Source organism: Gobio gobio (assembly GCF_949357685.1).
Source record: "Gobio gobio genome assembly, chromosome: 22".
NCBI classification, from domain to species: domain Eukaryota; kingdom Metazoa; phylum Chordata; class Actinopteri; order Cypriniformes; family Gobionidae; genus Gobio; species Gobio gobio.
In genome coordinates, this window is record NC_137118.1 from 12,978,097 (window position 1) to 12,992,416 (window position 14,320).

General features: G+C 36.3%; 1 pseudogene across 1 annotated transcript; it reads left to right on the forward strand.

The window, feature by feature from the left end:
* Positions 1–782: 782 nt before the first annotated feature.
* On the forward strand, positions 783–12,969 carry LOC307118884 (protein mono-ADP-ribosyltransferase PARP14-like; annotated as a pseudogene). Its single transcript, XR_013818695.1, has 8 exons — positions 783–960; positions 3,555–3,673; positions 6,893–6,923; positions 7,156–7,350; positions 8,610–8,843; positions 9,974–11,503; positions 11,580–11,636; positions 11,789–12,969. The product of XR_013818695.1 is annotated as a protein mono-ADP-ribosyltransferase PARP14-like (transcript).
* The last annotated feature ends 1,351 nt before the right edge of the window (positions 12,970–14,320 follow it).

Below are 14,320 nucleotides of genomic sequence, written 5' to 3' on the forward strand. Positions count from 1 at the left end.
AAATGTTATCTGATATAATCAAAAAAATATACAAGACAAACTAAAATATTTCGTCAACAAAATACAATTATTAACTTTTTAAAATAAAATAGGCTAATTGCATTTTTTTAATCATTAAAAATAAGCATTTTTGAGTTTGACTACAAATACATCGCTAAATAGACAGCTATAGCCTACAGCATAGTTCAAAACATAACATAGTTTCTCAAAATAATTAATAAAAGTATAGAATATAATGGCATATTTCTGGCTCATTGTAAGTGTTACAACGCACCCCGTCTGCACAACTGTTAAACCGCGGCTTGTGTCTTCTGCTGTTAGATCAGCATTAAAGAACGATCTCAACTGTTAAATAACAGATATAAGATTAGGCCTACAATAATATCGGATTTGTCTTATTTTAAATAAACACAAAAAACAGAGATGAAAACTAAACTTCAGTGAGAAATTTATTTTTGCTATGGTTAAATAGCCTACGTGTTCAGTAATATCTTCCAGAGATTTTTTAATTTTGGAGCAATTTTTTCTCTAAATAATGTCGATATGGCAACTAGTAAATACACTAAGGTTCGTCATTCTGGCATGTGTGGAAAGGGTTAAAACATGCGTGTTACAACTAACCCCGCGCTGCGTTAGGTTGTGCCCCGCGCTCCCCTATAGTTCCTGTGATAAACTTTCGGTTTCACGGTAAATTGACGAAGAAACGAAAGCAGGAGGGCGCTATTAACTAGCTATAGCACACGGACTCACAATACATTTCCTCGTTGATGAGAAGGATCACGATGGACGAATATTATCCCATCGTTGTCGAGGGAGACTGGGGGCCTGAAAACGCTAAAAGTGTGACAAATAAGCTTCATATCCACTTCCAGAGTAAGAAGAAATCTCAGGGAGGAGACTGCGTCGTGCAATATAATGACAAAAGCAACTCTGCGACGATTCTGTTCAAAACACCTGACAGTAAGTGCTAAACACAAAAGCATTATGTTAACAAAATACCACGTTTTGTATTACTTAGTAGCCCAATGCAATGCTTTCGAGACACGTAAGGTAATTTCAGGTTCAAAAAGTGTACAATAATAGGCTACTGCTTTCAGTATAGCCTGGGTACTGCAGGGCTAAAGGCACACCTTAAGAAAAAATGTGCTTTTCACTACTCGAAAAGTGTGATTGCAGACAAAATATATAGTTTGTATTGAACATTTATGGAGCAATATATTTTGTGAGAAAATAAATCATAAAATTGGTTCATTTTCTTTAAAAACCTTATAAATATATGAGGTGTAAAGTTGCCTTTTACCACACACACAGGGTAAAAGGCTCACCGGGGGCAAAAGATACAAATAATAAAATGTTTTTAATTCTTGTTCAAAATAATCACTTCAGCAAAGTCTGCATGTTCTGTTTATTTGATAAAGCTTGTTCAATAAATATACTGTCATGTTAATATGTTAACATAAAAATATATTTTAAAAATACATAAACAATTATTTTAAAAAGTAAAGATTCTGAAGGCTTTGAATGAGATCCCATAATTTAATGTAGCTTTACAGTAGTAACATTAAATCATATTTTTTAAATATGATTATTTCATTATAAAATGGTGATTTATGTCTAAGGTGAACACCCAATTTAATAATTTATGTGTTACATCCAGAGAACTGTGCTGAGAGCAGGCTGAGGCATGGATCTACGTGCAGGGGTTTAATAAAGAAACAAGTAACAAACACAAGGAACGAAAGGTAACTGAAAAACAGGGACCACACCATTCAACAACTGAACTGACAGAGAGCAAATGAAACACAAGGGCTATAAATACACAGGGGCAAACAAGCCTAAGGAGGAAACAAGATACACCTGGGGAGACTAATCAACATGAAAAACTACAAAGAACTACAAAATAAAGAACAGGAAACACTTCAACATAAAAGTCCAAGGACAGACACAGTGACCAGTGTTGGGGGTAACGCATTACAAGTAACTTGAGTTACGTAATAATATTACTTTTTCCAGGTAACTGTAAAGTAACGCATTACTTTTCAAATTTACAACAAAATATCTGAGTAACTTTTTCAAAAAAGTAACGCAAGTTACTTTTTCAAATTAATTTGACTGACAGCTCTCCCGTCCCCATGTTGAGAAAAATAAGTGCAGAGGCGTTGTGTGTAAACATGATGGTTATTGTAGTTCCAGACTAAATGTGAGCATTTATTTCTCTCCCTTGCACAATAAAGATTCTGTACTCCTCAAAATGAATAAAATCAGTCAAATGCAAAATCAGAGTATGCAAACCTCCAATAATTAAATGTTAAATAAAACAACTATTTTTATGCATTTAATCTACCTTTATATTTAATTTACTGATGTCTTGCTGCTGACCTTTGATGATAAAAATTACTAGATTTTTTCTCCTGCGTCCTATTCTTCCATTATCCAGAATGGCACCATAGCAGAGCTGCGCCCTCTACTGTTCATGCGTAAATTTGCATTATTACCTCAGCCTGGGGCTTATTATTTCAATTTTAGTACGAAGAGGTCTTTACCGTTGCACAAAAATATAACTTTTTTGTTATAAAAAACAAAACAAGCCCAGCCCAGGTGAGAAAAAGTAACGCAAAAGTAACGTAACGCATTACTTTTCTTAAAAAGTAACTAAGTTACTCAATTAGTTACTTTTAAAGGGAGTAACGCAATATTGTAATGCATTACTTTTCAAAGTAACTTTCCCTAACACTGACAGTGACAATATGATATTTACTTTCTGAATCTAACCATGTCATGTCAACAAATGGAAAAGTCAGCTAACTATGTATTATCATGTTAATTATTGTGTTTTAACCCCAACAGCAGGGGTACCTTTTACCCCAAAATACCATACTTTAACATATTCTTCCGTTATTGAAAAACTGTTGCTTTAATTAGCTTGGAAATCATTAAGAAGATATTTGTCTCAAAATAGATTCAAACATTTTAGTGATTCTTTGCTACTTAAATCTACAACATAAAAAAAAAAACTTATATTAGATCAAGTTAGCGCAAAATAAGCTTTGTGCTGCTTTCCACAATTGCGTCAAGGATCAGACAAATTTCTGCATCTTGAAAAGTGGATGTTTTGGAAAGTGCTGAGGCAAGTTTTTGCGCCATCTGATTTAGAGGAGTATAAAATCAAAGGAGCCCTTAGCCCCACTGTACCCCTATAATCTGTGAATCTTCCGCTCAGATATCAGTTACTATACTCTTACACTAGCCACCGTTGTCATCCATTTAAAGAAAAGTAAAGAAGTGAATACTTATTAATGTAGCAGACTAAAACCTGTCATGTGCACACTTTGCTAGGAATTAATAATAATAATAATAAATCCCTGTTGTCACTCATTGTCAAGCATTTTGCAACATGTATTTGGGACCTACTAGAAGAATAGTAAGCTTATCATTCACTTATATATTACGTAATGATACAGTTTACAGTATATAACTCTGTGTTATTTTGTGGTATGTTCTTTGTTTTAAAGTATTGTGATGTTTCTGACTAAGCCTGATTGTTTGTGTTTAAGTCCGAGATACCGTACTCTCCCAGGAAGAACACATTATTAATATTGACGGTCACCAAATCAAGCTGAAAGTGTACAAACCCAGTGGTGTTGAGGAACAGGCAGACAGCACTGGATAAAAAGTGAGTAGACATTACAAAATGCACCACAATGCTTTTACAATCAAACCTTAGCTTAGTGGCTTTATAAATCTAATACTCTAGATTGCATCAGGTCAAACAAAATTGAACAAAATGGTCTATCATAAAATATTAGTTATGGTTGATACGTAGATGCATTTTAGAGTTCTCTAGTAGAGAGAACAAATAACTGTTTTGTAGTGTTCGACATTTACATAATTCTTAAACGGGTAATGAATTGAGAAATCAACTTTCCCTTGAGCTTTTGATATATAAAAGTTAATCGTGATATAAGAATATCCTGTAAGTTTCGGAGCTGAAAACTTTTAGCAGACAAATATTCACATTTATATGGTAGGTAGCCTACTGGGAGCAGGGAGACAGGAGCAATAATGCAGACATCAACAAAAAAAATAATGCAATAACATTTTATTAGGATTTTTCTAAATAGATACTGTCATAATGTTTATTATTGAATACATTTTGACATTTAGACTATTTCGAAAATGATGGGTGCGTCTCAATCAGCTCCCTAGTTCAGTAGTCAGGGCACATAGGATGGCCTGGATGGGTGTAGGATTTTCCAGCCTTAAAATTGTGTCCCCGTCCGGCCCTGTGTTTTTGTGCTTTCAAAACAATGCTTATCCAATCATAACAGTGGGCGTTTACTTCCAAGTCTTCAGTGCGTCATCACATTAAAACCGAACGTGTCTTGAGAGAGGCGCAAAACCAGGGCAGAAAATAGCCTATTACTTATTCATTATGATGTTTTTGAATGTAAAAACCATGCGAACGTCACAAGTAGACCTCAGACAACAGTATATATATATATATATATATATATATATATATATATATATATATATATATATATATATATATATATATATATATTAAAAAGCCAGTTCATGACACCTTAAACAGTGTTGGGAGTAACAAATTACAAGTTACGTAATCAGATTACTTTTTCAAATTACTAGTAAAGCATTTTGTTTTAATTTACAACAAAATATGAATTACCTTTTCAAAGTAAGGCAGGTTACTTTGTTTTTTTCATTTATTGACCGACTCCTCAGTCCCCATGTTGAGAGAAATCGGGAGTGAGGTGCAGAGGTGTTGTGCACTGTGAAAACATGATGGTTAGAATAAAAGTGAGCATGCATTTACTTATCACTTGCACAAAAACAGATAAAGAATCCCTCAAAATGAAAAAAAAGAAACTATGCAAATCTGCAATATTTAAATGTTAAATTACACAAATATATTTTGTATTTAATATAATCTTTTTTACCCAATGTATTTATTGCTGACCTTTGATGATCCAATTCAACCATACGAATAAGCAAAAATGACTAGATAAACATCATGACTAGATAAACATCACATTTCTTCTCCTGTGTCCTATTCTTCTGCAATCCAGAATGGCAGCACAGCTGAAAGGTTTGTTTGAGCTGTGTCCTCTTGTGAATTGTGAATTTGCCTTTCCTTCAGCCTGAGGCTTATTCATCTCACTTTTGGCGCAACTAATGGCACTTTTCCACTGCGTGGTATGACTCGGCGCGGCTCTCTTTTCTTTGGCTTGGTTTGCTTTTCTACTGCAGTTTAGTACCGCTTCAAAGTGGGTGGGATTATAGACTGATCGTTATAGTTGCTGAGAGCAGGGGATATCATCACAGACTCCACTCACCCTTGACACCTCCTGTTTGAACTGTTACCATCAGGACGGCGACTCCGATCACTGGCCACTAGAACATAGGCATAGGAACAGTTTCTTCCCACAGGCCATTTCCCTCTTGAACAGTTAAATACCACCCCCCCCCCCCCCCCCATGCAATATTCCCACTGTTTTGTGCAATATCTTCTAAACTCAGGAGATTATTTATATTTATATTTATTCATACTACACAAATGCTTTAAAAGGACAACTCCAGTGAAAAATGAACCTAGGGGTAATTAACACATGGTTACCGAGTAGATCGTTCTCTGGGATGCGTTTTGTAAAGTAAATGTAAAGAGTTTTATCTCTAAAAACAGATTAGAGTCGAGCCACGAACGCTGTGCTAAGTGAGCTGGTCGATAGGAATTATCGCAGCTTAGCACAGCGTTCGTGGCTCAACTCGTCAAGACTGTTTTCCAAGATGGCTCCTGTCTGTATACACGTAATGTACTGTCTTTATAAAGTATCTTCTTATTAAACTGTTTGTACACTTACAAAGTTCTCAATGCTTAGGTTTGCATGTAGGGACCCTCATTATGCTACCGTGTTAGTGTGAGGCTATTTTGAGCCTTGTTAGTGGTATTAACTAGCGATTTAATTTAACTTATTCTGTGCCCCATTTACTAGCGTTATAAGCTGATCTGTTTTTAGAGATAAAACTCTTTACATTCGATTTTCATGAAAACGCATCCCAGAGAAGGATCTTTCGGTAACCATGTGTTAATTACCCCTAGGTTCATTTTTCACCGGAGTTGTCCTTTAAATATGTTCATAATCTGTAAATGTTTATTCTGACTAAACGTAACTGTGACCTTACATTTTTTTTTACTATTTTCATATTTTTATTCTTAGAATTTGTATTACTATGTTCTTGTTATTTGTATTGTATATGTGCACTGGAAGCTTCAGCACCAATAAAAATTCATTGTGTGTGCAAGCACACTTGGCAATAAAGCTCTTTCTGATTCTGGTAGTTGTGCCGCCTCTACTGCCATGGCATTATTGTAAACGCAACACAAACAAACGCACAACACAGGAGCAATGGAGCATATCGATGGAATGGTGTTCTTGATTCTCGGCATGTGGATGTTTTTCACTGCAAGACGAAGTTTAGTTGCGTCTGAAATCGTGTACTGTCTGAGTAGGTACTACATTTGAATTTGACCTTACTTCGCAACCGTTAAAAAAGTCGGTTCTATGTTGTAAGAATGAGTGTAGTATGAATGTAATCTGGACAGAGGCTGGTAGTGACTATTCTCTCTGACCAATCAGTGATCTGCAGTGTTTACATGTCACATTTTAGTATCAGTATAGCTCACTTGGAACCTCAACCAAGGTGGTACTATTTAAGCGAGCCGTATCAAGATGTACTGAGCCGTATCATGCAGTGGAAAAGCGCCATTGGTGATGCAATTAGTTACTTTTCAGGATGTAAAACAATATTGTAAATCCTTACTTTTAAAAGTTACTTTCCGCAACACTGAATGTAAATGATGTGATTTCAGGTGGACCAGGCATGTGGATATCAGGAACCAAGTGAGTAAATCATCTGGACTTTGGTCTCTGACTGCATAAGTGCATGTGATCTTTTACTAGTTAGGTTCTCATGCTGTACTTGTTTTCAATGTTAAAGATATCAGTTAGGTTACTAAATGATACAAAACATTGTTTTGTTTGTTAACAGTAGTTGATACCGGTAACTGACTTACCCAAAAAATATCCTTCAATGACATTTTATACATTTGTGTATCTTTTATTTTGCCTGAAGTTCAAAGTGTCCCTCAAACTGATTTGGATTTGAAGAAGCCTCAAGAATCAAATGCTGTGGTCCTGGAGAACCTTCCGGATGATGTTAAACAAGATGTTTTGGCTCTTTTGGTGGAGAACATTACAAGTCTTTCTGAAAATGACTATACCATTGAACTAATAAGAAAAGCAGTTGTGACCTTTAAAAATCCCAGTGGTAAGTTCTCCTATAAAATATATGTACTTTTTATTATAATGTAAGCATATTTCACTTGGTCAATACTTTTTTGCACCCAAAAATGTATTTTAAACTTAATCTTGATTACACGATGCTTAAGCTTTATGTGATGGTCTTTTTGGCCTGGAGAAAATTAGAAAACTGAAATTCTTCAGTCGTTACAGGGCTCCAGACTAACATTTGAGAGCAGTGGCACCAGCGCCACTAAATTCTACCAAATATTCAAATATTCTACTCTTATTTAATGAAGACTACCATTGTTATTCTATATCATCACACTGAACTGACCGGAAGCTTCAGTGATAATAAAAGGAGCTCTCTTTACTTGTTTTCTGTGTAATTCAGTCACAATTCAAAGAAAAGTTTTTTTTGTGAAAAAAAGACTTTGTGACTTCCTACTTTTTTCCATATTAGGAGAGGGGTGTGGAAATGGCTAATATGTCAAATAATTGCTCCTCTGCCTCCAAATACTGGTTATAGTGGTTATTAATAAATTTTTTAAAAATGTGTTAATGCTGGAAAAGGTGTGAAGCACTTGAAAACCCTTGAAAAGTGCTTGAATTTCACTCTTAAAAGGTTGTACAGATGAAAAAAAAAACCATTTGACTATTTCTTCCACAATACCATGTGGTGTTACTACATTACATCCATGGTGAATGTTGGTGATTTGTGTCCATTTGGTTGCACTCTGGAGCCCTGCGTTAGCTTCTTGTACAAGCTTTGTGTGTGCCCGAGTCCACCAGTCTCTCTGTCTTCGGCCCATCACCTGTTGGCTTTTATTCTCTCCACGCCAATCACTGCAATCAGACACAGTTGTTAGTTGCGCTTGGCCCACTTAGGCACCACTTGTCTCCTCGCCACAATTAGATTTGATAAATTAACACCTTTAATATGTTACTGATATATATAGTTGTACACTCTAAAAAAATGGTGCTATATGGCATAAAATTGGTTCTTGGCTCGTAATCATGGGAACCACTTTTGGTGCTATATAGCACCATATCTTAACAGCTTCTGTATATGGTAGTGGTGATATAGCACCTCAGTCATCCCAAAGAACCGCTGAAGAACCACTGAAGCACCAATATTTGGTGCTATACAGCACTTAAAGTGGTTCCCCTATGATTACGAGCCAAAGAACCACTTTTAGTGCTATATAGCAACATTTTTTGGAGTTTATGTTATTATGACTTGATCAAATGTGTCTAGCACATTCTGTAAAATATAATTTCTGACAGATGCAGGAAAGTTCCTTGAGGACAGCAGGACACATGAAAAGTTCAAGAAGAATAATCTGAGGGCCCGTGCACTGGAGAGAAGCACATGTGTGAGGGTGGAGAATCTTCCAGCTGAGGCCAACAACAACAAGATGATGCTGGAGCTGTATTTTGAAAAATGGGGTGGACCAGTAGAGGAAGTTATCACAATTCCATCAGAACAAGCAGCCATTATTACCTTTAAGGAGGAAGAAGGTAAACATGTGCAGTTGTCTATGTTGGTACCAGAGTATGTGAGCGGAGTGGAGTGGCATAAATTTCCCCTCCACGCTTTAAGCATTCAATAATCACTCTGCTCCAGCTCTGCTCCGGGTTCACCATTTCTCGCTCCACTCCTCGCTCACTGCTTTCAGAAACAACGCTCCGTCTTCGCTCCAAGGAAATTTGCGGCTACCGTATTTAAGTAAGCTCTGAAATATCACAAAAGTTTGATTTATAACATACATTAAATGAAAAACAAACAAACAAAACAACAATAGGAGATAATGTAAACTATGTTTCAACATAGTTAATTGTGTTTATTGCAGTGCAAATTTTGTTTGGAAAGATGAAAATAGTACGTTTTCATCAGTTATTTTATCTACGGGTCACTGTAGATTTCACTGATTTCTGCTTATTTCAAAATCAGATGCAGATAAGCACTGTAAGATTTGTTTGAATATGCATTAGAGAGAACGATTGCGTGTGAATAAGTCCTACCTGTTTAAAATGTGCTTTCACCTGATCATATTCAGTATGTAGAAGGTACAAAAAAATTCCTTGAACTAACAGGAGAGGTGGTGGTCCAGTGGGTTAAACCACTTAACTGCTATGCAGAAGGTTGCTGGTTCGATCCCAGTGCTCACCATAGTGTGTCCTTGAGCAAGGCACTTTACTCCACGTTGCTCCAGGGGGATTGTCCCTGTAATAAGTGCACTGTAAGTCGCTTTGGAGAAAAGCGTCTGCCAAATGCATAAATGTAAATGTAAACTATAACATCCCGCTCATGTCCATCGCAGTCATCATAACCTTTACATTCTATCTGATTTGAGTGATCCATCTGTATCAAGCTAGTTAAATGTGTTTAACGTGTGTGTTCTGTCTAAAAATGCAATTATATTATGGGCCGTTGGCATGAAATGTACTCGTGATGGAGCGGTAGTGGAGCGCTGTCGGAGCGAGTGAAAGCCACAACGCTCACTCCCTTCAAAATCACGCCACTCCGCTCCCACTCCGTTCACATACTCTGGTTGGTACAATTCCATATTTGGAGATAACACTTTACCTTATTTTATCAATGTCAGTGGATTTATTCATTGTACCTGCAACTTTCTTTCTTTTTTTAGCCAAAGAGAAAATTTTGAAGCAAGAGAATAACATCTGTAATGTTCCAGTCAAGATATATCCCTACATTAAATCACTGGATACGGTCTTGTATGGTGGCAACAGACCACATTTGAAGCTGCCTGAACCCATTACAGTCCGTGTACATCCTGCCATCAGGGAGTTCCTCCTCAAGAAAGGGGAGATTTCTTCTATTAAAGACCAGATGAGCTCACACTTCTGCCAAATAAACATGGACAAACCTGAAGCTTTGCTCAATCCTGATCCAGAATTATTGAAACAGAAACAAGAAAGCAGAAGACTCATTAAAGCCTGGAGTAAGAATGCCTGTGATGCCTTCAAGAAAATAATCTCAAACTACACAACGTCTGAGTGGCCGGTGTCACACCTCTTATGGTCTAAAGTGGAGAGTGAAGTTAAGGAATTGGTGAAAGATCAGGTTTTCACTGATATGGATGCCTCTAAAGGGATCCTGACACTGGCAGGGATGACCCATGAGATAACTGGACTGAAACCCATCATGGAGAAAATTTTAGAGAGAGCAACAAATCAAATAAAGAGAGAGAAGAAAAGCGTGACAGAGAATATGGAGATGTCTCCTGCCATGTACTCTCTGCTTTTACAAGACGGCTTGAAAAGTGCTGCTTCTCCACACCTGCACATTGACTACAACAAAAAAACGCACAGACTAATTGTATCAGGTATTTATACAGAAATTCTTGCCTTCAAGAATTGGGTTCTTGAGAAGAAAATAAACATGAAGAAGAAGCCCTTAAAGATTGACCGCTCAATCCTGGAGTTCCTAAGATCAGCTGATTGTGACGAAATGTCCACAGATCTCTTTATATCTCATGGAATAACTGCTGTCTACACAATCCAAAATGGAGATGTTGTTGTGATTGGGAGTACAGAAAAAGTACTTGTTGAGGCAGAGAAGAGGGTGAATACGGTTCTTGCGTCTAAAGACCTCATTATAGAAGATCAGGGTGTCCTTCAAATGCCAGAGTGGCAGGATCTCAAAAAACAAATGCAAGAATTGTTCAATACTTCCAAAAAGAGATCTGTGTTTCTAAACGTTTCTAAACAGAGAGACAAAGTAATAGTGACTGGATTCAGAGAACCAGTAATGGAGGTCAGTGTGAAGTTAGGATGTTTCATTGAGAAACGCAATAGAACAGAAGAAACCATTCGTGTCAAATCACATGCAGCAGTCAAATTCATAAAACAAAGAAAATCACAAGACTGGCAGCATTTAATGAAGTCTGATGAGGTGAAAGTGAGTTTTGATTTAAAGAGACCCTGGATCAAACTGTCTGGAAAGTATACATTTGTCCAGCCAGCTATGACTTTCTTTAAAAGATTGACAGAATCTCTGTACACTGACACACTGACCATTAAAAAGGCAGGAGCAAAGAAGTACTTCAAGGAACAGGGTAAAATTATGCTCTCAATGATGTTGAAGGAAAAAAGATTTGTGGTGGTGCTCCAGGAAGATTACATGCTGGAACAGGAAGAGGATGATTTGCTACCAGGTATAGTTAATGGTAACACAAAAAAATTTAGGAAGTTAAAAATTGGGATTAATTATACACTGTTTTTTGTCTTTAGGGCCCCTTGGCAGAGTCTCTGCTTCTTTTCTTGGTATGGACTCTATGCAAGTATATGGTAAGAATCAAAGCATATTCAGAAGATCCAATGAGAAAGTAGAGGATAAAAGTCTGCTTACCAAAATGAAGGGTTTTCCATCTATTTATGTAATAACGTTTAATAAACATTTGTATCCCTATTTTTTCTTCTATAACCTGCTTACTTTTCAGGGGGAAATTCAGAATCTCCCACAAATGAAGAGTTTGTGATGGTGGTTGAAGAAATTGAGCCAGCTGTGTTCCAACTGTGTGGAGAGACACCAGAGGACCTGAGGGAAGCCAAGGACATGATCAACAGCTTCATATTACGCGAGCATATGACCATCCCAATCCGTGATCCAGCCATTGCTCATTTCACCAAGGAGGATGTAGAAATGCTGAATGCCATGCAGAGGGAGTTCACAGTCAGTGTCCAACTTGAGAAGAAAGGCCAAGACTCTGTCGTCACATTGGAGGGACTGACAAGAGACGTCCACAGTGCAGAGAGTCGTGTTCGGGACATGATCCGCAAGGTGGAAAGAAATGAATACAGAAGACGTGAGGCATTTATAATCGGCAGTATGGTTAAGTGGCAATATCAGGAGAATGGACGCAGCATCAGAGACTTTGACACGCTGACCAATTATGAGCTGGAAAAGGCCTTTCAGAACCGACAGCCTTCAGTGAGAATCAAGATTAATAATGATGAATATATGGCTGATGTAGCTCACAAAAAAGCCACAAGAGGGAGAATAAGTATTGAACTAAACAGAGTAGATCTGCTAGGTTAGAATATTGAGCTGATCTCTACAACAGTGTGACTGACAACATCTACAACTCAATTTGTGATCTTCCATGATGTACAGGCTTGCCCAGAATACCTAATCACCTTCCAGTGAGGATTATGAGATCTCAGATTTTGCTGTTGTTATATGTTGATTTGGTGTATAGCTGAACACAAACTGTTATGTGTAAATTTTAACTGAGAGAACAATAATCCTGAGAAAGTCTTGGTCCAAAACCCCAAAATGTTTAGACTGTCCATTTTAGCTTGAGCTGATTTTCTGAAACTTAGCTGTTTAATGTTATGGTTTCTTTATTATCTTTACTTACTCTAATCAGCAGTTATCCGTGTCATATATAGTATTGCCTAACATAGAACACAGATTCTGCTACTTATATCATATTGACTAAAATGAGACATATTATGTAATAATAAATATAACAAAGGATTTTAATTATGATTAGTGAATAAACAAACTGATTTTTGTACATCCTTTAAACCTTCTAAATAAATCTGATTTTCTGTGGATGTTTTTTGTTGCTGTGTCACTGTGAGATATTGCACTAATTCAATTACAATAAATAAATTCAAATAAATAAATTCAAAAAATCACCTTCAAATAATTAAATTAATTAATTAAAAAAATTTTTTTAAATTAAACCAAGGTAAGAACAAAAGGTCGTCACATGGCTATGGAAGGACATTCTGGAAATAATACATGTGCATTGCGTGAATATGGATTGGTTCACTGGTTGAATGGTTTAATGACAAAAGCATTGGTTTATATTACCTAGGTAACCAGACATATATTGGTTTAGATTGGTCTGATCAAGTGCACGTTTGCTCCTTTATAACATACCTTTACACACTGGTTGTAAACTTTGGAATCCACAAATATGCAATGGTTTCTTTAAGTAGGCCATATATTGGTTTGGGTTGGCTCAAGTATAAATTGTTTTTTATACAACAGTTCGTTCTGATTCCTGATTGTGAGGCTGAGAGCCTTTTCCAGCCATGTGATATATACCAGGAACAGTATCTCTCTGCTTGCAGGATTTCTCTCACAGGTGGACGAGCAAACACCATAATTTTATAAATACTACTGTCACAGAATGCAGTTTTAAGAGTGTTAGAATGTGAGAATGTTATTTAGACCTCAAATAAGCGACTTATATAAACATAACGGCTATTTGACGATTTGTTTAAATGCTTTACACTCTCAACCAGTCCCTCTGGAATTTGCCACATGGCTCTTGGCATTGTTTAAATATGAGGTATAATTCATTTTGGGTATATCAAATGGGCAATATTTGGTCTTATTAATTACTTGTTTCAAAGCAAATTGATTTGGCTAAGGGCAAAGTTAATTTTCATATAACTTTATATTCTTATTTAACTGAAATCCTGTACTAGTGCTGCTTTTGTACTTTTGACTGAACTGTTTGCTTTTGTTTATTTCCTATTGTACAAACTTATACTTTTATAATGGCTAATATTGTTTATTTAAATAATGTTTTGTCCATTAGTGATTGTGATTTCCACTTCACTGAAAGTTACATCATTGCACCATTGTAAGGTGACCCGCTTTCTGAAATGGAAACCAGGGATATTTCATTTGAGAAGTCAAAATATCACTAAAATCTCATTTGTTATTACCTTTTAATTAAAAAACAGGGACAATACATTTTTTAATGTTTTTGCTGTTGTTGTTTTGGGCTCCCTATATTATTATTAATATTAACATTAATAATTATTATGATTTAGTTTGATTATTAGGATTTATGGTCTGGATTTGATGCAATTCAATGCACCCGCAAAAACAAAAATAAACAAACAAACAAGCAAACAATGAAAACAGTTAATAGTAACCATTGTAAATAACAAACAGCTCCAGTCAGGGACACAACACCAAAAACCGTGACTGTCCCTGGAAAACGGGG